Below are 23,717 nucleotides of genomic sequence, written 5' to 3'. Positions count from 1 at the left end.
TAGGTGATGTTTAAGTACCTGCTGGGTATTAGTCTGCTTAATTTTATTTTTCATTAAGTGGAAGGATTTGCACATAATTGGTTTCCCTCCGGGCTTCGATTCCCACCTGTGGGTAGCAGCACGGTCGGGCTGTATGGGATCCAGACAAAGGTGGCTTTGCTTCTTGTTCCCTCTTTCTTTTTTTCACTTTCGGAGGCTTACATCAGGTCATTGGTTTACTTCATTTTGGACAATAATATTTATCACATTTTTTTCTGAGCATAAGAGTAACGTGTTCGTTAAAGAAAGTTTGCAAACAAAACATACCGACGTATTTCCTACCATTTGTTGAGCACTTATTATTTGCAAGACTCTTTCAAAGCTTGGTTCCTCACGGGTGTACGCCACGGAATCTCCGCAGCAGTTTTGGGAAGTGAGAAACCTACCCAGGACTACAGAGTGATAAAGTGGAAGAGTTAAGACTTGAACATGAATCTATCTGTCTTTCTTAATGGGAATGGTTTTTATCCCTTTCTGTGATGTGATCGGCGATAGGTAAGCAGACAAGTGAGAATCCTGCAGTTACATCAAGGGGAAGGTTGAAAAGCCAACGTATCCATGGTTCCCAATGAGCTGAGATCTTTTTTTTTCTGACATTCAGCTTATTGGAGCCATGCTGGTTGATAGCATATGTTTTTTGTCCAATGTGTAAACGTTAAAATCCTGCTGTCGCCATTCATTGATAGGGTTTTGAGTCACCTGATCCATTAAGGCAACAATAACAAAATACTGGAGACTGGGGGCTTGTAAATAGCAAAAACATGTTGCTTGCAGTTCTGGAGGCTGGAAGTCCATGGTCACTGTGGCCACGAGGAGACCTTTGTCTGTGTGGTTAACTGCGGTTGCCCCCCGTGGCGAAAGGGGCCAGGAAGTTCTGTGGGGTCTCCTCCATAAGGGCACTAATCCCCTTCATGAGGGCTCCACCCTCATGGCTTCATCACTCCCAAAGGCCCTACTTCCTAATACTATGCCCTTTGCAAGTTAGGGTTTCCACATAAACATTCTGGGGGAACACAAACATTCAGACCATAACATTGAATACGTTACATACCCTCCTTGTCCTCTCTTTCTTCATCTGTATTCAACTCACAGTTGAAGTGAGGATGCAATGAAAAAAAAAAAAGTGCAGAAACTATTTAGTACAATAGCATAATACCTAGCACATGTAAGAACTCATCACATGACACACATGTGCACATACACACTATCTGCACACATGTATTCCAAAATTAGAATGTCAGTCTATAGCATTCATTTGCTAGCATATTTTAAATTTAACATTGTAATTCTGAATATTTCCATTTCAGCTAATATCCTTTAATAGCCATCTATTGTTCTTTCTTGCAGTTTTACCATAGTTAATATTATTTAATCATTCAATATTGTTTCATATTTAATTTGTCTTTAATTTTTGCCATTTTGAATGATACTGCAGTGTAGCCCTCACACACGAATCATTGAGCATCCTCTGCATTTTTTCTTAGAATTGTCCTAAAAATCACAGAGTAAAAACATATGCACATTTTTGAGGCTTTCTGTAAATATAGCAAAATGATCTTCTGAAAAAAATATAAATTTATACCATAATAAGAATGTAATTTCTTTTGCCTTGGCCAATAAATAATTGCCACGTAAATATATTCAAAAGTCTCTCTGATACTCTTCTTTTCCAACTACAAATAATTTTTATTTCTTTGATTGCCAGTGCCAGTTGAAATTTTTCATGTTTCTATTGAGTAATTGCATAAATTTTCTCTTATCGATACAAGTCCTTCTGTCCATCTTCTGTTCACTTAGCTGCTTGACTTTTAAGCACTTACTCTAAATTATAATTTTTTGATTTAATAGCATTTTAATTATATGTATATGTATACCATATACAAATTTTAATGTTAATGTAGTTAAATGTCTATTTTATACTTTCTCACTTTGCATTTATACTTAGAGATAGAATATATTAGTCTATGTGTTCTCCTAATTATCTTATGATTTTATTTCAATGGTTCCTACTACTTGACTTGAGTTTCTATTTTTTCATGGAAAATATTGACATAGCACCCAAGACTATGTTCTTGGATGGTATACACATTATCTCACTTTATTCTAACATAAATCCAGTAAGGCAGCTATATTCTTTTGAAAAAAATATAATCCAGGTGAAAAACCAAATTTACTCTGACTCTAAGAAACATCCTTTGGTTAAGTTGTGATTCAAAATTTCATGTGTTTATTTAAATTGAAATAGAAAGAAGATGGGGAGCTGGAATCCTAAAATCGTCTAGTGTCTTTGTCACTAGTCCAGGTAGGACTAGATGGAGGTACAGGGTTCAATAAATGCTGGAAGGATGGAAGGATGGATGGATGGATGGATGGATGGATGGAAGAATGGATGGATGGATAGAAGGATGGATGGATGGATGGAAGGATGGATGGATGAATAGTCTAAATAGACCATTTATTACCCTCACAGAAATGTCTTTCTCTGCTTGGTGGACCATTAGCCTATACTCATTTCACAATCTTCCAGCCCCTAGATGAGGCCACATCATTATGGGGAAATTCGAGAGATTCACGGAGTCAAAGTAACTGGTGTGCAGGAGAGATCCCATACTTCCTGACACCTTCCAGACTTCCTGAGATCCTCCTATGCAACAGTCAGCCCACAAGGGAGCCCTTTATTTGGATGTTGTATAAAAGTTAAGATCAAGGGCTCGTGTGGCTGAGTGCTCCAGGCTAATCTCGGCTTCCTAGCTCTAAAACATCAGGCTCTACAACAATTTACTTAACCTGTCTGTGACTCAGTTTTATCATTTGTGAAGTGGGGCTCATAAGTTACTGTATCAGAGGACTGCATTTAGATCAACAGGTTAATGAATACAACCCCCTCCAAACAGTACCTGACACTCCAAAAGTGCTACATATCATTATTATTTTCTTCCTTAATATATTTGTGTGAAATTTATACTGGTATCTATTCTGTAAATAGTAGGAAAACTGCATAGGGATTTTTCCCTGGTTCCAAAATGTGGCTCTAAGTACTCCCAGAAAAAAAAATATATAAGAATATAGAACTACCCGAAAAGACTATGATTAAACTTTAAAAATTCAGTCTTTGGGGACAGATACGATTGTTCTGAGGTTTTATAAGTTAAGCTGAAGTATCTTAAATTTACTAGCCACAGAATAGTTTACATGCAAAGTCATAATTTCTGTACATATCAAGATTGCATCATAAGGATCAACTCTTCTTAAATCTGGAACAATTTTATAATAAATACATCAGATATGCTTTGTCAGGCTCCACATCTCGTTGGAAAGTCAAACATTAGAAACCGGCTATTCAACATCATTAGGAGCCTCTAAGCAGGTCAAGTGTGCAAATGTGTACGTGCGTGTTCCATACAGTCCCACTCTTCAAGCAGAAGAGCAGCGGAAAAGCAGGTAGTACCAGCAGCAGCGGTAGAAGGGCCACATGTGCAAGCACCAGGAGACTCCATGGAGAGGAGCCTTGAGCTCACATATCCGGAGGTATCCTCCCCTATCTTATCCTGTAAACCGCCTCTCCCCACCAAGCTCAGGGTGCAGCCCGAGCAGCCAGAGGGCAGGAGGAACACCCACCCAGACACAAATGGCCTGAGATAACGACAGTTTGAAGTTTACCATACAGAAGCATCCTATCTCTGGATAAGCTGCGTCCTGGGGCCTCCTACTTTTCTTCTCGGATTTCTGCAATCTCTCCCCTCGAGTGTAATCTACATTTTGCCCCTTGCAGCCACCTCTGCTGTCAAGACTGCTCCAAACAAACACCCGGGAGCCTCGATAGGTGGAAGAGCGTTTGTGTTGGTGAGATGCTGGGCAATCAGTCACTTTCCCCTGCGCTAAATAGAATGAAGGCACAATGTCTCTTGTTAGTGATTTAATTTTAAGAGTAAAAAAGCTTAATCATCTAATAGCTTCATTGAAAGAACACCAGAAGACGTTACAAAAACAATCATCCCTGTCTTATAAGAAATTGATTTCTTTCTGGGGCTGCATACCAGCCAAATTGAAACTCCGCGCTAAAGAAAAAAAACTTGTAACAGCTCCGATGACAGCCAAAGGGAAAAGTGAAGGCAATGAGTGCTTGAATCTGTATTTTAGCTGCAAATACACCTATGTTTAGTGGAACATGAAAAAGCTATCAAAGTCAAAGACAATTGTAACAAAAGAATCTCGTACGTTCCTTTTTGCAGGAAAGTATAATACCATGGAAATCAAATAATATATTTTATCACCGCGTCACTCAAACAAACACAGATGTGTAGAACATGATGTGATGTCTGCGAGTGGGGTAGGAAATAACATTCTAGACTACCGTGCACTGTTGTACAATAAGAGAGAGTTGCGGGTTGTTGTTTTTTTTTTAGCCCAAATCTCAGAGGACTGGATATACTCACAGGTTGCTTTAGGATAATGGAAAATATGATCTCATTAGCACCAGGTTTGTTACGTGTTGTATAGCACCAAAGTAAATTACAGTGTATTAATGCAGTTAGTGTTGTTTTTAATGTGCGTGGGGTTACAATAAAACTTTTATGAGGGAAGTGTGATGGCATGTTTGTTCTATAGCATCAGCATCCGGCTCTGTTCAGCAGCCAATCGCACGGTCCGGCGGCGCATTCTCGTAATGATGTAATAAAATTTGACTCTGATATTGTAAAGTATGTTTATGGCGAGGCTGTTGGGATATTTTTATGCAATCTTATTAGAGCAGGTGCCTAAACCTATTATGTTTTGTAGTCCAATTTCAGTGGAATTTTTAAAATGTCAAATTCCTAATCTGGAGTCTGAACGCTGAAATGATTATATTAGGATGCATAACATGAGGCAGCCCCCCCCTTCTCCAGGCCTTGCTCCTATGAGCGAGCAGGAGGTGGCCATCTGAACGCAGAGGTCTAAATAGGTATTTTGTCCGTTAATGTAAAGCTATGGCCCACGTCGTGGGATTTTCCTCCTGGGCACTTTCTGAAATAATAACTACAGGTACGTGGAACTCCACAAGCTCTTCCTGGGTCCTGTTGAGAGAAGGCAGCGTGCAGTGTATTCTTAGTTATTTTGTCTCTCCCGTTGTTGGCCGCTTTTCCCCTCTGGCTCATCACTATTTTTAAGGCCTCAGCAACAAGAAATAATACACACCTTGTAGAGGACAGTTGACCGGAAAATCCAAAGCACCATTTGGGAAGAAAAAAGAGGTCGCTCATGTCGAAGCTTTGGGCAAGGACTACGGTTTATAAAAGTCCTCTCTTCAGAGCAGCACAAGTTGCCGAAACTCATGCTCAGCTCCTTTCTGGGGACTCGAGCGTGACCGACGTCCCCTCTCCCATGGAGCTTATATTCTAACTGACTTCTAGGAATATATCCAACTAAATTTGAGGAATAAAGTGAGGATCCACCCCCACATGGCTTTGCATCTCTTGTTCTATGTACTTTCACCTACTTCATCATTTAATTATCTTGGCTATAAAAAGCCTCAAATCGTTTTCAGAAAGTCAGGAAGGAGCTTCAAGAAAAATAAATAAAGACCTGGGACAGTATGGAGGGGAAACACGCTCATCTAAAAGTCCCCAAAGTACGTGTAAGTTACCAACAGAATCCGGGAGAAGAATTACATTGTTGGCTATGACATCTTTTAAACAATGACATTTTTTCAGCTGATCCATGGAAGAGAAGAGCAGGAAGGTCAAGGTGGGATAGTTACTGAGACTCATTCTGCTGAGGAAGGCCACGTGGGAAGAAGTGTCCATCCAGCTTTCTAAATCCTTCCTCCTTGCAACGCATGGGGCAAAGCTTACAGGCAAATGGAAAACCAGAGCTACAAAAATTACAAATGGTCACGCTATTATTTAGCTCTAGTTGCCAAAGGCATTCAATATAAAAATTTTACAGAGGTGTCAACTGATATATAGCAAACACACAAACAGTCTCAAACACTGTAAAATATGCAAGGAGAATTGGGGCAAAATATTAGGCATATGAATTACATTTTTGCTGAAAGTGCTTGCTAGGCACTGTAGTTAAAACAAGCAATAAATACCAGGGTTCATGCCGCCAAGGTCTTGTTGGGCTGGGGGGGGGGGCTCTACCCAACATAACTTTGGTTTTGTCATACCATGTTTCCAATCCATATTTTGGGTAATGGAGCGATTGGACTCTTTTCTTTCTGGTCTGTTACACATTTAAAACAGGTTTCAGTTCTCCTTTTCTTGCCTTTCTCTCTCTGTCTTGCTCTCCCTATTGCTCTCCCCATGGTTCATTTGGGGAGCCAGACATGTAAAAGGAAAACATTGATAGCTTTTCAGGATCCATCTGACCTCACCCAACACACACACACACACACACACACACACACACACACACACACACACACACCGTTCCTATCCAAGATAAGGTCTGTCTGTGGAGGCTGAACATCTCCCTGCCTCTCTGCCCCCTGGGACATTTCCGGATACCAAGGCGGCGAAGGTGAGCCGCACAGTGGTCGGAAAGCACTGCAACAGAGCCCAGTCGTTCACTTTCCGTGTGTGATCCCACTGTCTGGGAGACAGACTCCTGCCTTTGAGTCGAGTTACTGCTAACCCAGTCACAGCCCAGGCAAGGAAATGCTAACCATTTTCCATTGGTAAACCTTTCAGGTCAGTCTGTGGGTTTGCTTTGTAAATCTGTGAGTTAGAAGATACCGGCTCTCTTTAAATTTAAGTAAAAGTGATTTTGCAGTTAAGAGTGCAAGATTTGGAGAGGGGGCATTAGAATTGGACAAGGGGAGGGAGAAGGGGAGCATACGGTCCACTTGGTGGTGATTTTTCACTCTGGATTCGTGCACTTGGAAGAAGAAAATGAGGATATGCATAATTCCAAATAGAAAACCATGCCATTTCCACTTAACTTGGGGATTAATGTGGCCTTCCTGTCTGTTGTCACTGTGTCTTCAGTCGTGTCTTAGGGGGGTGATGTTCATGGAAATCCTTGAACAAACAAACCCTTGATCAAGCAAACCCTTGGAAGTCGTTTGATTATGACTTCTCGCTTTGTACAATAGCCAGCGAAGGAAAATCACGTTGAAAGGAGGGTAGGATTGGGACCCAAGCCCTGGCCCGTGGCCTCCATCCAGAACTCTGTCCCTGTGGCTGTGGCACAGGGACTGGGGGCTCACTGGGCAGGGCGAGGGCCCTTTCAGAGTTAGCACCCCAGCTTGGATCAGAAGCAAAACTTGAATTTTTAAATGTGACCGACTACACGTGCAGCCCGTTAAGGCCCCATATGTGGGGACAGCCACATTGCAATCAACTGGGAGTCCTGTGCAGACGTGGTCTGCACTTGGGTGTGCCTCCCACTCAACAGTCTGTCACTCGAGGTTGCAGCAGAGGTCAGAGTGACGTCCCACCCTTGTGCCCTTCCTGGACTTACACAGCCTGGGCCCGGGTGTTCTCTGCACATCCGTGCTTCTCTTGTTCCACTGCAGAACCTCACTCACAGTGCGGCTTGCATTGTACGGCCCTTTAGAGTTTACCGAACTCTTTCATCGACATTATCAGAATAGCTTTGACCCATGAGCACAGTGAGGCTCAGCCTTGAACTTTAGACTTGGAACTAATTTTCCAAGCTCTGGCCCTCAGCCCACTAACTCAAACAAGTGATTTAAATATTGTGAGTTCTAGAGCATGGAAGAAGACAAAGTTGCCTCTTCTGACTAACAGGTGTTATTCTAGCAAGTGCTTTCCAGAAAGGCAGCCATTATAGGGGACCATACTTTGTGCAAAGGCACTGATGTCCAAAGCAGATAACTTAAGCAGATGCACTGCACTGTAAAGGAAACTCAGCTCCAAAACACCGCGATAATTTCCTAAACTGTCACCTCTCTTCAAGGGATAAATAAAAACTTAAGTTTACTCACAGTTAATGAGCATATATGTGTAACTAATTGAAAATATCCACTGGGGCCCTGGCCAATGTGGTTCAGTTGGTTGGTGCATCAGCCCATAAACCAAAAGGTTACAGGTTCGATTCCTGGTCAGGCCACATGCCTAAGCTGTGGGTTCAGTCCCCAGTCAGGGCGCATGTGAAAGGCAACCGATCGATGTTTTTCTCCCTCTCTCTCTCCCTCCTTTGCCCTCTCTCAAAAAACAAAAATCAATAAGCGTGTCCTTGGATCAGAATTTAAAGGAATAAGTAAAACACAAAAATTCTTTACAAAACTAATGCATCCACTGGGATTTGAAGAAATAATAATAATTTTTATAAACATATATTAAGCACCTATCGTGTATATTCTGTGAATCCTAAGAAAATAAAAGAGTCCTCACCACAAAATCTTCACTATCAGTAACTCATCCATATTAATTATTTTTATTAATATTAACAAACATTTATTGTTATTATTAATAACAAATGACTGAGGACACTCCCTTCAGCCAAGGTCCTGAATGGTTGCCCAGTTGCTGTGGGAATCAGGGTTGGTGACTGTATCTTACAAGTTCACCTCAGGACCTGATGAGTCATTTCATTTTAAGATAGTTCAAGTTTATCTCTCTCTCACACACACACACACACACACACACACACACACACACACACACACACACACGTTCCCCAGCCCAGAGAGAAGACAAGAGGTCGGAGAAGTTGGCGTTCATTCCCCTGCCCTCTGCCCCGAGTCTTATCACAACTTCGAAAGCATCATGTGAGCAAACTATTTTTTCTTCTGAATTGGAAAGTCTCACTGAGGTTGTCCCTATCCAGAGAAAAAGTGAAGAGCCACCAGAAGAGATTCAGGAGCCCCCTCCCGGGCATCCAAGCCGGGCAGTGGAACAGCCGCCCAGGCCTCTGGTGGTGGAGTCACTGGTCCCCGGAGAAGCTAGGCTTGCTTCCCCGGTCATCCCAGCGTACCCCAGGTTGTGCACCATTACTGATGATGTCCCGTTCCTTTGGCAGCCTCAGGTTAGCATTCCCACACTTCTGTGACCAGGCCAGGTGCTTCCAGTCCAGCAGCCTCCACATCTCTGCACGCCACAGTGGATTATTGCAAAGCCTAGGGTGTGTGCGTGCGTGTGTGCGTGTGTGTGTGTGTGTGATGGAGACAGTATGCTTAGGGACCGTGGACTTGAAGACACCATGTGTCCTGGGTGTCCAATCACCTTTGACTCATGACACCCTATAAGCACCATTAAAAAAGCAACAATCTGTAAATAAATGATGAGATTCAAAATTAGACAAAAATATAAGAATGAGGAATATGAAAACATCTGAACTCCCTAGATCCGCATCTATAGTCCTCCATGAATGAGCAGCCGGAGCTGATGGAGGAAAACATGTTCAATCGAATGAGGCCAGATTTTTGAAACCCATGTAAGTTTCCCAACAATGTAAACATTCGGGTGAGAGGGCTGTGATTAAAGACCCTCACTAAACATCCAATAACATATCTCTGATGACAGGAGCATGCTCATCAACTCTCAAGGGTAAAAATTGGCTGTATATCCCGGATGTCGAGGACTTCCCTCCCTGGACGTCTGCTTGTAGCTGAATAGAAGTTTCCTCGACCTTCTTTCCTCTGGAGAGTGGAAATGAGTTCTCTCTACACAGCACTCATCCTGGTTTTAGAACAAGGTACTTCAGGTCCATATTCTTTCTTTAATTATAATTTTTTAAATTATGGTGGACATTCAATATACTATTACTTTCAGGTCTACAGCATAGCGGTTAGATGTTTATACAAGTTACGAAGTAATCCCCTTACTAAGTCTAATACTCACCTCAGTGTGCCTTCTTTAGTCCTCAGACATTAGTGCCCTACTTTTTAAAAGTTTTTTTAAATTGATTTTGAGAGAAAGAGACATCAATTTGTTGTTCCACTTATTGATGCATATGTGCCCTCACTGGGGATTGAACCTGCAACCTTGGTGTATTGGGATGACGCTCTAACCAACTGAGCTACCCGGCCAGGGCCTACTGCCCTATTTTTGTAGAAAGTCAGAGAAGTAACATGCCAACAGTCACACATTTGAGGGGGAAAAAAACCTTAGAACTGAGTCATGGACTCCAAATTTCTGCTGTTTCATCCACTCTCATCCCTTCCCAAATGCACAGAAGTCAACATCAAGTTCATTATTTTAAACTCTCAGCCTTGGTCAAATTTTAAACCTGTAGATTCTCAGACAGTTTGATGTACGATTGTTTTATTGCCCAAAGTAGCCTTTTGAATTATGCTCAAAAAAAAGCAAGATCTCAAAAACACCACCACCTACGTTTGCCGTTATCGAAATGCTCGAAGGGCAAGGAGAGCTGCTACAATAATTAAGACTATTCAATAAGGAGGACCTGCCTGTTTCAAGTGTCCTGATCACACGTTGCTGCTCTGATCTCACAGGGAAAAAACTCGGCGTAATTTTCAAGTACCTTCAGAATACGCGAGCCCGGTCGCTTTCAACAGAGACCCTGGTTTAATGCCCAAACCTGCAGAGGGGAGCCGGCCGTTTTCCATGCAACTGTGCAGTGCTTATCAGGCCAAGCCCAGCTGCTCCGGGCTAACTAGCTCCCCAAAGTGACTCCCCCGGGCCCCAGCTAGAGGAGCAACTAAAATAAAACACAAAATGCACAGCCCCTTCCGCCTCACAGATAAAAGGCTGTGGGAAATATAGGCCTCGTTTTAATAGGGCCTCGGCTCGGTCTCTGGTTTTTGCACCCACAGCTAATTGAAGGGGCGACTGGAGCTGACACAATTGAACACGTAGTTAAGGAGCCACCTGACCACCTGGCTTGCACACACAATTAAATATTTGCACCTGCAATGGTAGTATGTGGGAACGTTATCCCTGTAATTAGTTGTCGGGTAGAAATCAATGTAATTTTTAAAACCCACTCTAATTCTAACTAATTAGTGCTTTTACAAGAAACTATTTCATATTGAGTTCTTTTCAGGTAATCCACTAAAAATCGATCTTTCTACTGTTTCTATAGGTAACTCCATTACAGCTGTGTGATGTTCGTGTATTTTTCAAAGGGTTTGGCACAGGATCAAGTCTACTCATTTTCTTCCTTCGTTCATTTATTTCATTTCCTCGATTCATTCGATAGGCGCACCGCGCATGTGCTACACCGAGGTGCTGCACACACTAATGTCTGTGCGTAAGACGGCAGTCCTTCCTCATGGCTCGTGCCCAGGGGGCCGAGTGAGGGCTCATGTTTTTATCCTGTAATTGCTATGCAACATGGCACGTGCGTATCACTTACCAGAGGTGAGAGCCCACGCCAAGCACCCGCTGGACTTAGTTCTCCCTGAAAGACACACCAAGAGAAACTCTTAAAATTTATTTTCAAAACAAAACTTTGAGTTGCCCCTCACCTGTGGAACAGGTGAAATGATGGTAGGCATGACAGTTTTGGCAATGCCACTGATGCCTCACTTGAAAAGATCCTACCGTTGAATGCGCCCGAGTTGTAGTTTACTGATGCGAAAGACTTGTCTATTTTTGTCACGCCTCGTGAAGGAGAACAGTGAAGGATTTTAGCAAATAAGCAGATTGCCGTATTGTAGAATATGAAATGCCTCTTAGCACTGATGAGAAATGAAGCCCCCCCCCCCCCCCCCGCCCCAGAGACAACATGCCCACATTTGAGTGAACACTTCGAGTCCAGATGCACCTCTTTGTCCACGAGGGACCTGTGTCCTCTAATTCTGCCCCTCCCCCACATTCCTTATACTATTTAAACAGTGAAAGAAAAGGTCCACAGCTTTAAGAGTAAATCCTCAACATTTAGATTTCACACGGATGTTTCTCTTTGCTTCACTTTGTATTTGAACTAATGATTTCTTACATCTGAAAACATAGTGCTTTAGCCCAAACATATCTGGTCTCCTGATAAGCTGGCCTGTTTAGGGTGGACCTGTACAAGTATTTTATTCCTATGATTATTGCACTCCATGGAATTTTGACCCCAAACCTTGGGAGTGTCCAGAAAATCAAAAGAGTCACCAAGAAGACCCACTTTTTCCAACGAGGAGGCCTGCAAGGGGCACTTGGCAGGAAAGCTGAGCCCGGCTCTCAGAGAATAAGCAGGGGGCGTGGGGCAGGCTGGGGGTGGGGAGCAGCCCCCAGACCTTGAAGTGCAGCAGCTGTGCACTGTCTTTGAGGCCGAGGATCAAGCAGAGAATATGAGATAGGCAAACGTTGGCTTAAACTTTCTTCTCTCTTTGATTGTCCTTGGACATCTGCCTCATCCACTGTCAAGAATGTTTGGCAGCTGTGAGCTCAGAATAACACGGTTCTGCTGCGCCAGCCGCTAGCCCGGTCTTCTAATACTTTAAGCCAACTAGTCTCCGTTATATGACGGGCCTCATACACAGCTATGCTAATGCCTTGAGCTAACTAGCTTTCCATCAGCCGTGGAAAGCACAAGGGGAGAGTCCTGGGTTTATTTTCCTCACGAGCTAATTGGCTTTAATTGTTGGCCAATTGGATTTCAAGTTCAGAAAAGAGTGGGCCGCACAAAGGCAAGTGTTAACTTAAGACCGTGGGAGAGGCTGGCCGACCCTTTTGGTCTCTAATGTAGGACAATTTATGCAGACACCCATGTGTCCCAGACACGGGGGTCCAAGGGAGCGTCCTCCAGGCCATCTCGATAGGGTCGTAAAACTCACCCTCATCCCCACAGGCCAAATACCAACCACTGGGATAATATACCAGAAGTTGGGGAGATAGTCCTTTATATTAGTCTGTAAACAGATCACGAAGCAGGAACTTAAGCATATTTAGCTCCCTCTCAGTCCAAAGTATCTATGCTAAGAGCCTTCTTTCTGCCACTAAGAAATTGCCATTGCCAAGACAGCAAGTGCTAAGTTAAAAATACCGAAAATGGACATTTTCTACTTAATCCATGAGACTGATATGCCACGATAATAAAAATGGACATTTATTCTACCCACCCCCCTCAAGACAGCCCTCGTGGGAATTCGTTCCTGGTGAAGCAGAAACTTTGAAACCTGCCCCCACATAGCTGGGCTTTCCAAGGAAGGTGTAACTGGTCAGCCGTGCGAGGAGGTCAGGACAGGCACGGTCAATAGCACTGATTTATTTCCAGGGGCGGTGGTGGGCGGTTGGTTGCTCAGGCAGGGCCCCGATAGGGAATGGTATCCCAGAGAGGCAACGTATTGCCCGCTTTCTGAGTTGAAATGATCCCCAAGGAGATTACTGCAGGGCTAATTCCCCAAATTCTCCTTTTCTATATTGGGTCTGAAACGTGTCTACGGGCACAGGTGCTTCTCCCGCTTTGGCGGAATGGACCACTCGGTCAGTCGCACACCTGTCAATCCAGTCACAGGATTTTTGACATTTTTGACTGAATTGACCAGGTGTTGGGCTCGACCCCCCTGGTCGACTTCATCAAAAATTGTCAAACCGGTTTTCATGATAGGACAAGGTCAGAATCGACACCCTCATTAGTGTTCCTCTGTGCACCTTATTAGCACGCTTATTTTTCTCATTTTTAAAAAATGACCTAGATGCAGGAGCAACATGATTAGACACATATTCATATGTGCATATATATGTGAGGTTATCTCACATATATTAAAGGTTTTTGCATTTGTAATTGACCAGTGGGAGAGCATATAGCATCCATCCATATAGCTGCAGTTCCAAATAAAATAATTTAATCATTTATCAATTTATTCCACTGATACTTTTCATTTCTGGTTCTCACATAGCAGGGGGTGGGATAAGGGCAGGATAATTACGTCTTGGCAGGCCAGACAAATGATTCCAGAGGCAGCTTTTGGAAAAAGCTTTTTATTTTCTGCCCCATAAGACTCACCAACTTCAGAAATAACTTATTAGGAGTGTTCGTCCTTGCCTATCCCCACCCACCACTTCCCACGGGAAATCACGAACCACGAGACCAGCACTGTTTGGTCCTGATGACTTCCAAATGCCTAGAGCCGAGCCTGGTCCATCACTATAGGCCCCGGCGATGGTGCTTGGAGATGTCAGGACCATCAGCGTTCATTATAATGGGTCAGGTCCAGGAAGTCCAGTCTGGGACTTCTCCTTTCTCTCAACGATTCCAGCACTTCCCACTTACTTAACTTGGATTATTTAGCCTACCATGCATTGTGCTATTTTCATGTTATTTTACACTTTTTTTTTCCTAAGCTGTGGATTTCCAGAATATAGATAGTGCCCTAGCGTAGCCCGGGCCCTTAAGAACATAGTCGCCTGTAAATGAAACAGCCGCATTCACTACGAACGGCCGCTGCTCACTCGAGAACTCCATGAACTTTAATACATAGCACACATTCTCAGGCAATTCACTTGTGATGGGTGGGCAGGGAAGGGAGAGATGATGTTCAAATGATTAGAAATGAGACATCTTGTAATCCATTGGTGGGCTTGAGGACAACCAGAGTTGGCATCTTTTCCTGGCATTAGGCAAAATGTCCTTTAAAATACTCTTGTGGCCACGTACTCCCCAAAGGAGAGCCAAATCATTTCAGAATGTATGGCATCTCTGACAAAGGTCACCGCCGAGGACCGGTGTCTGTAAAACTAGCTAGCCCTCACCAAATACCTCCATCTCTTAGAGAATGGCTGTTTTCCCTTGTCCCTCCCTCCAACCTGTCAGATGGCATCCTTCCACAAGTCACCTGGCCAGGGGACCAAGAGCTGGACGCTTCTCACAAGCTAGAGACACATCATTCCCGGACTCGTCACCAGACCAGCTACGTTGGTTTATCACCTCCATTGGCCTTGAAGAGTAAAACCTTCCAAAGAGCCCAGTGATAGCGTGAGTGACCCTTGGCATGCACATCAGCTCACAGCCGGGGGAACCATCCTCCTCGGGGGAAATGTGGGTGCTATCTTGTGCTCTGAGGAGGTCTCCAAGCACCTACATTTCCTCTGTCCCAGCAGCTTCCCCAAGTGCAGTCGTTCCCTTTTGTAGTTTGTTCTAAGAAATTTCCATTCTCCAGGTCACCTAAAATGATCAGACTCACAAGAGTACGATGATTAGAAAACAGTGATTTTTAAATATCTAGAACTCTTGATCTATGCTAATAAATAGTAATAAATAAAGATGGTAAGTATATTGCCTGCTAGACATTGTGCTACATTATCCCCTCAATTCAACCTTTCCAATAAGCCCACTGAAAGTACTTTTGACTTCATTCTTCCTATTCTGTCCACCCGCCACCATAACCAGGGCAGCACTGGTCTAAAAGTCCCAGGATGCAGGTCATGGCCGGACTTCCAAGTCAGCTTTCAGGAAAAGCCTCCAAGACAGAGCTGCTTGTTTCAAGGTCAGACAAAACCTGCTGTGGAGTTCAAGATGTACGGGAACGAATCATGGAACTATGAACGTGGAGTTAGGAATGGGAATCTTCTCTCTGCCAAGGTCTGACCCTACGTCAGTCGCCCACCCAGTCTCCTTTGGCTACCTTTTCAACAAAGGCATTTTTTCTACTGGTGTGTATTTTGCAAATATCTATGCGTATAAATGAGAATAAAGTTATTAGACAATCGTGGTCTGTTGTCAATGCAGCTGTTGCCCACTCTGTCTATTCTCACATGTCTTTGCTTGGAAGGTGGTAAAAAATGCCGTGAGAAGCCAGTCCACGGTCACCTGTGTCCCGGTGCCCGACCCAGCCGGTGCTCTGGCTAGTGAAGGCCACTTGAGCACAGCCGTAGTGTGGGACCGCTGCCCTCGCTCAGCGCTGAGAAATCTTACTCTCTCCGTGTTACCGGTTCTGAACCCAAGGAAAATGCTGCGAGGAATACTTGCCCTTTCAAAAGTAAACATAGAAGTTCACCAAAGCAGAGGGGTCACGCGTTTATTCAGTTCAAAGATGACCATAATTGTTTTATTCTGAGCAGTGCGTGGCTCCATATTTGAAATTCCCAAAGAGGCTTTGAAATCTTTTCCTGGATCCAACAGTTCACAAAATTAGCATCTGTCTTTTGACATCAGGCCAACAATACTTTGGAAAACAAAACAAAACAAAACCCTTTATCTCAAAGCTAAAAATCATATATGTGATCCAAGGCGTCCAAACTCCAAACGTTTGCATTTTAAACACAATGATTTTTTTTTCTCTTGCTCCATTGATATATTTCACGTGGGAAAAGGGGGCAAAGGAATTAACATACACATAACTGACTGTAAACTGTCATTTAAAAAATTTAAATGTTTAAATTAAAAAAAAACAAAACAATCTTTCCAGCCCAAAGTGGCAGCCGGCCCGGCAGCGCAGCTGTTACGGGGTGAGGCCTCCATCTGAAGCTTGCCTGACCCCAGGTGTCTGCCTCCCCCGTCTCTTGAAAATGTCTTGTCCTCCCCAGTGGGTCGTTCTCCTTTGAGGAGTGATGCTTGGAAGAGCGATTCAGCAAGCCTCCCACTATCTGCTTTTCCCTCTGCACAAGACCAGACCACCCAGCGTTTTGCCTGCAGAAAGTATTACACCAGCGCCCAGGCCTGGAGCTCAGGCACTAGCCCGGGCAGCACAGGGACTAAGGGCCCAGGAGAGGGGAGGGAAGACAGTTAGCCCAGACAGAGGGCAGCAGATTCAATAGAATGTCACATCACTCCAGACCCATCCCTCTGTCCCCTTCCCTCCATCCCCTTCCCCAATAATCAGCTCCATGGCGAGGCTGATTTTTACCAACTTAGGTTCATAAATCATTTCTCTTGCAAATGTTCCCTCTTAGCCTTATTTCATCACAAAAGTTTTGATGCCAATTGCAGCATCCTATGGTTCTGTGATTGTATTCATTCTTTCGTCATATAACGAAAACCCATTGCCTCCATGGTCCAAAGCAGATTCCTATGTAACAGCTGATGCTTACTTCTCTATCCAGAAACTGACACAACGCTTCACTAGAGTGGGCCCTGCTCACAGTGGGCTTTACCCATCAGCTCAGCCCTCTCATGCCTCCCTGCCTCCTCCCTCCATGAGATCGTCTCTTTTCCATCACTCAACTCTTCACCTGACCAAACCAAGAAATGCCAAACGCATGGATCAGGCCAGCGCTCCCTTGGTAGGCAGGGTCTTGTCTCTCGGCAGTTTTCTTGCCGGCGATTTCTGCCCTGCCCTGTAGTGCTGTATAAAGAGTGACAGGAAGGGAGCTCCATCTGAAGAGCTGGTGCAGGGCGGCCCCTTGGAGGAGGAGACTTGTGAGTTGAGACGTGACAGATGAGGCAGATGCAGCTGTGTTCAGATTTGGGCTAATATTCCAGGGAAAGATTTTAATGTAAATAATTTTGTGTAGTAGTATAAAGGGAAGCAGCTAGGAGCCCAGGTTACAAACACACACAAAGACAAAATGTCTATATTATATATTTATCATATTCATAATGCTGAGGCCTATGGAAACAGAAAGAAGTTGTAGTGTTCTGGCTTTGCAGCTTATCTTAGTGAATCCCAAGATACCACTAAATGAGAAGGATTATTATTTTCTTTTTTTTTCAATGATAAGGCTAACCTGAACATAAAAGTTAAGTCATTTCCCCAAGTTTATACAGTTAATGGGTGACAAAACCGGATTTCAAACCCACATCTCCAACCATGTATTTTTTGTGAAAATTATGAGAAAAAAAAAACCCCACAGATAGTTTCTTTTCTTTTGGGGGAACATAGCAGTTTCTTATTGTTTAAAAATAAATAAAGTAGTGCAGCTGACTAGGAATTGCCAAGTGGATTGATTCGTAGGTGAACCGAGGATTTACTCATCGGCAGGAACTTCACCGACGCCCTTGGTCACGAATACTGTAACATACAGGAAGTGTGTTACTACCTGCAACGCCGGCTTTCTTCACCCTTGTCCTAGGTAGAAGGCCTCTTAGTACAAATGGCTTGGAATGTAGGCAAATTCACATACTCGGTAAGAAATTAGGGACTCCCAAACACCCTCAGTGAAGACCCTGTGGAAATATCTAGAGCAGCCACAAAAACAGTGGCCAAGAGGGAATCCCCACCCTGATAATGGCAGCAAGAAATGACGAGAGAGATGAAAGAAGCCACATGAAATGTTGTATAAATGCTTAAAATAAATCCCATTTCACAGGTAAGGGGGGGACCGCTAAAGAGATTCCATTCAAAACATTCAATTTGAGATCGGCGCTCGCATTTCTGCAGCGAGAGATGGTGCAGCTGGGCTGAGATGTATTTGAACTCCAAAGTTCATCTCAAAACACCTTCTGGTTTGTGTTAGTAGCCAGTAGATCAGTGTAGAAACCAAAACCAAGCGTTGAACTACTTAGTCATTGCTTGCTGGGGTGCCCTTCCCAAGTTTTTGATTCAGGAGGAATTGAGAGACAACCTGGCCTGCTGGTCCCAGAGAGCTGTGATGCTGCAGGATAGGGGAGCAGGGTGGAGGAGCAGGGGGAGACAGCCAGCATTCCTCTCTGCGGTGGTCTCTTCAGGAGGGCACCACATGACATCGCCCAGCGGCCACCAGCTCTTCCTTTGGCCTCAGCAAACTTTGGGGTTTTTTTCTCCTGACACAGAAGGTCCCACTAGCGCCTCTTTGGCTGCCGGGATGGAATCCCAGGCATCAGGGGGTGTGGGGCCCAAACTGATAACTGTGAGCATTGACTCTGCACTCCCGATTCCACCTCTTTCATTATGTCGGGGGGCTTTGTCCCAGGGAAGGAGATTATGCGGCGGGCTGCAGAGGAGATGGGACTTCACAAAGATAGAGCGCACAAAAAAGTGTGACAAATTGCAGTGACAGGGCTGCGATGGTCGCTTGTGATGGAATGAAATTAAATCTGCCACCAAACAATACAGCTTTATTCTGTGTCTATGGGGACCCTTGTTGGGCCTAGATTGAGAGAGAAAGTCAGAAGAAGAGAGTAAGAAAGATGCAGTCACAGGGATATTTTTATGTCCACACTCCTCGGGCTGGCTTTCCTCAACAAGATGGCAACGATCTAGATATGTGGCAAACGTTTTAACCTCCCTCCCCCCGCCCCCCGGCCCCGAGCTCTCCTGTGAGAGGGCGGCCCGCCCTTTGTAGCTCACTAATTCTTTTAATAGCAACCCGAAATGCAAGATGCAAAACCAAATCCTTTCTCACGTTTCTGACCCACACAGTTCCCAAGGAATTGCATTAGGATCCCAGGTAAAGACAAAACAATCTGCACAAGCACTTTTGGCCCTTGGTTTTTCAGAAGTATCACAAACCTGTTCACGCGGCTCCTTCTTTTCACCTTAGGGCTCATCTCAGACCCCAGGGACAGTTACTAAGGTGCATTACCACCAACCACAGATGTCTGGTGATGTCGATTCAGACGCCCAGGGCGCCCAGAACGCAGAGCACAGAGAAATGACTAGACACCTGCCATAAGTCCCAACCTCTGTATTTCCCAGGGCCTGTGCAGTGGCTCAGTGCAGTCAGCAGAACTGCCCCCGGGGGCCTGGGTCAGGGGCTGCCCGGCAGGTCTTCCCACCTACGGGAACTCTCTGGAAAGCGGCCGCAGTCGCCAGGGGGTGAGTTTAGGTGACTGGAGCTGAGTGTTGGACACGACTCACCTTCGTAATGCATTCTTTATTGTAGCAAAACCCACACAACATACAACTCACCGTTTTAATCACTGTGAAGTGTGCAGATCAGTGGCTCATTCATATCGTTCTACAACCACCTCCACCCCAGAACGTTTTGTCAAAGAGAAAACAAAGAAGCCCCAGGCCCGTCAGGCAGTCACTTCCCCCAGTCCCGGCAGTCACTGATTTTTCTGTCTATTCTGGACCTTTCATTTCGAAAGAACCATACAGACTCTTTCCTTCCCTGTGTGGCTTCTTTCATTTAAAAGAGTGTTTTCAAAGCAGGTCCGCATGGTACCGCGCCTCCGCACTCCATTCCTTTGGATCGCTGAATCATATTCCATCACATGGACAGGCCACATTTTGTTCCCCCGGGTCACCCTTCGATGCACAGGTGGGCTGCTTTCTTTTAACCATCATGAGTAATGCAGCTGTGGCAATGTGTGTCTAAGTTTTCGCTTGAACATAACACTTTCGCTTTGGGAGGGTGTATACCAAGGAGTGGGGTTGCTGGGTCACATGGTCATTCTATGGTCACCTTTCTCAGGAACGGCCAGACAGCTTTGCCCAGGGGTTGCAGCATTTTGCATTCCCACTGGCGTAGTGATGAGGGTTCTAGCTTGTCCACCCTCTCACCAGCATTTGCTATTTTCCTTTGATAGCTATCCTAGGAGGTCCGAAATAGTACCTGCATCTCTCTGATAATTCATCATGCTAAGTGTGTGTGTGTGTGTGTGCGCGTGCACACTTATTGGCAACTTGGATACTTTTTGAAAAAATACCTATTCAAGTTCTTTGTCCGCTTTTTAAGTCGGTTGGCTGGCGTGTTGTTGTGGAGTTCATGCATTTGGACAGGCGGCAGTAAATGCTTCAGAAGAGCAACCCGGGAGGACAGCGGAGGTGAGGAGCAGAGAGGAGAATGTTTGCACTGGGAGCCATGGCATGCGCAAGCCCGGATCCAGTTCTCACTCTGCCATTTAGGAGCCGGGTACGCTTACGCAGCCTATTAACATCACCAGGTCTTGGTGCTGTGGTCGGTAGAAGAGCAATAATATGACTGATCTTGCAGGGCTGCTATGCAGAGTAAATGACAAAGTGGACGTAAATCTCCCGGCTCGGTGCCCAGCCCAGGGCAGTTCATTGTGAGTAGACACGTAGCTTGGATACTCAACCTGCCGCGCTGACGGGTACCGGCGAAAGAGCTCGAGCCTGTGGGCCTGCTGCTAGTGTGCCAAACCTGTTCTAGGCAGAATGACTGTTTCTGCTCCTGTCGCCTGTGGCAAGACCTAGAGACTCAATCCTACTGCCCCATGTCACCAGGGAGGTGAGGGGCAGCTGACTCAAAAACAAAAAGGCAACAAGGACAACCAAATTTGCAGTGGAATTTTAACCAAAAGTATGTAGGCTTCTGCTCTTGAGTAATTCAAGCAGTCGATTGATAAATATGTGCTGAGCATCCTCCTCATGCCTGGGGCTGAGAGATGAAGAAAATAGGGCAGCTGCCCTTGAAGGAAAATGGAGAGGAGCTGAGACAGGGGCAGATGAGCCCTGGAGGCAGCGACCAGGGACAGGCTGAGTTGAAATGACCACTGGTCACCCCAGACGACTCTTCAAGGGAAGAAATAACTAGATTGACAATATCAACCCCTATAACTAACACTTGCAGAAAACAATCTTCTGGTCATTTTCTTAATGAAAAATTGCCAGTTTCACTTGGATCTGTGGTTCAGAAAACACAGGATTTTAACTCCACAAATCAGAAGGGAAGTCCTGACACACTGTAGTTGCTTTTCTGGGTGATTGCTTTTGTTTTCTTCAGTTAACAAATTGAAAGTAAATGATAAAGAACAAATATCAAATTTCCTAATTTAGAAACAACATCACCCACCGTTTATTTTACTGAGAGGAATAGGGTGGCGGGCAAAATAAAAGAAAACAGTGAGTTGAAAACCGGCAATCTGCTAGCACGCGAGTCGTGATCAATAAAAATCGTCAATGACCTCTCACTCGATTTTAGTCTGTTAACTTTCAGGCCTGCAGGTTCAGTTTGGGAAAACATGAGTCGTAACTGCGGTCAGCGATTGCCCCAGAGACCTAAATGTTGAAACAAGGGTGTCGTGTTTTTAGAATTTTTAGTGCATTCGGCATTTGTCACTAGGCTATCTGAACCTAGATTGTACTTTGCCCCTCCGGTTCCCACCACCCTTCCCCTGATCTACACCTGCAGAGAAAGTTGAAAGTGAGTTCAAGTTGTTTGAATACACAGCTCCGTCAACCAGGCCCGGTACCACGCCATTGCATCTTAAAGTAGCTTCTTTCTGTCAACTGAGGTCCCACCTCCCAGTTTTTGTGGACGTTTTCTCTGTTGTTACACCTTTTGGGTTTATTGAAAAGCAACAGTGGTTGCAGTGGAGAGAATTTTTACATCCCAATTCCCCTACCAGTTTTCCCCGCCTGGGCCCCCTCCTCCTTCCCAGGCACACCCGGCCGTCAGTTGCCACGGCCAGACTTTAAAAACATTTCAGACTTAAAAGGTTAAGATCTAAGGGCTGCTGATTTTATCTGAGCTTTTAACTCACACGGGCAGGTGGATTAGAGATATGTGTACAATCCCTACTCTAGACACTTGGGTAAATATGCACAAGAGCCGGGGCAGCCAGGGAAGCAACCCGATGTTATTGTCCATTAATTCCAAAGTGGAGATTAAAGAAATCAGTAGTGTAAATATCAAAAAGGATTTCCACTTACATATCAGAACGTTACTCAGGCAGCCTGGTTGTTCCAAATTATATGAAGGCTTTTGTTTTGCTTTGTTTTGAAGAAGAGTGTGAATTTGTTTTGCTTGAAATTTGCGTCATTTCGGGTCTCCCTTTGTCTGCAGAGGAAGGTGCTAACCCAACCCAGAATCCCTTCACATGGTAGCAATTTCTGCTGTTTATAGTTTCCATGTAGTTTTACCACAGTAACAGGCATATTTGCCAGAGTCGTAATGTTGAGTCAAATTTTATTTTTTTTGGTCTGTCTTTATGTAACATTTCCTAGAAATGCCAAAATACAGGGCAAGCGAAGCGGTCCCTCAAGTTCAGAGCATTTCTAACTGGAGACAGTCGGAAACCCCCACCTCACCCAGCCAACTCTCCCTCCAAATTTGAGACTGCAAGCCGAAGTTAAGTCACCCTTGTGCCACCGCAAATGAGTACCATGTGACGTCTGGAGAAGTTAAACACAAATCCAGCCATTTTCCACTCTGCTACAAGCTGGGTAGGATAAACCTTCCAAAGCTCTGCTTCAGGGAGGGAAACGTCACTTAAAATGCAGGTGCCCCAGTTTCAGTGAAAGTCATCAGGAGTCACCATTAGCTTTTATTATACTATCCATGCCTTTAAACGCACACGCGCGGGCTCTCACGGCTTTTCAATCAGCCCTGCCATGCAGCCAACATGGTAGGAAAAGAGTTTCAGGATTTCCAGAAACTAGAATAAGCGGTGGCTTGCCCACCCCATCTTTTGAGACCCTAATCACAGCTCTCAGGCCATCTGTAGATGATGCAGCCCTGGCTGGATAGCTCAGCTGGTTAGAGCTTTGTCCTGATACGCCAAGGTTGTGGGTTCGAACTCCAGTCAGGGCACATACCATAGTCAACCAATGAATGAATACATATGAATACGTAAATAAGTGTACCAACAAACCTCCTTCTGTCTCTTTCTCTCTCTCTCTCCCCTTCTGTCAAATCAATGAAAATAAATTCATTGATTTCATTTTCAAGGGAACCCTCAACTACTCCAGAACTCTCCCCTGAGTAATGATGCTCCCAACCCCCCAAAAGAATAGCAATGCATTATCAAAAATTCTCTGAACTAGGATTTAAGTCACTGTTATATACACCCAAACAATCAGCCACTAATAACAAGATACCTGGTCAATCCAGTAAGAAATATTTTTTTAGATCACTCTGGTGTGAGTTAGCGCAAACATCAGAGAGGAGCAGTGAGCGCCTGATCCACAGTCACCAAAGCACAGGATTTTGGGGGAAGGGAAAGAAAGGAGCAGCTGCCCCCAGGAGAGGCCTTTAGAAATCTCCCCCTGTCAAAATATTACTTCAGGTACTCTA

Source organism: Desmodus rotundus, chromosome 10, assembly GCF_022682495.2.
Source record: "Desmodus rotundus isolate HL8 chromosome 10, HLdesRot8A.1, whole genome shotgun sequence".
NCBI classification, from domain to species: Eukaryota; Metazoa; Chordata; class Mammalia; order Chiroptera; family Phyllostomidae; genus Desmodus; species Desmodus rotundus.
Note: the sequence above shows the minus strand (reverse complement) of the source record.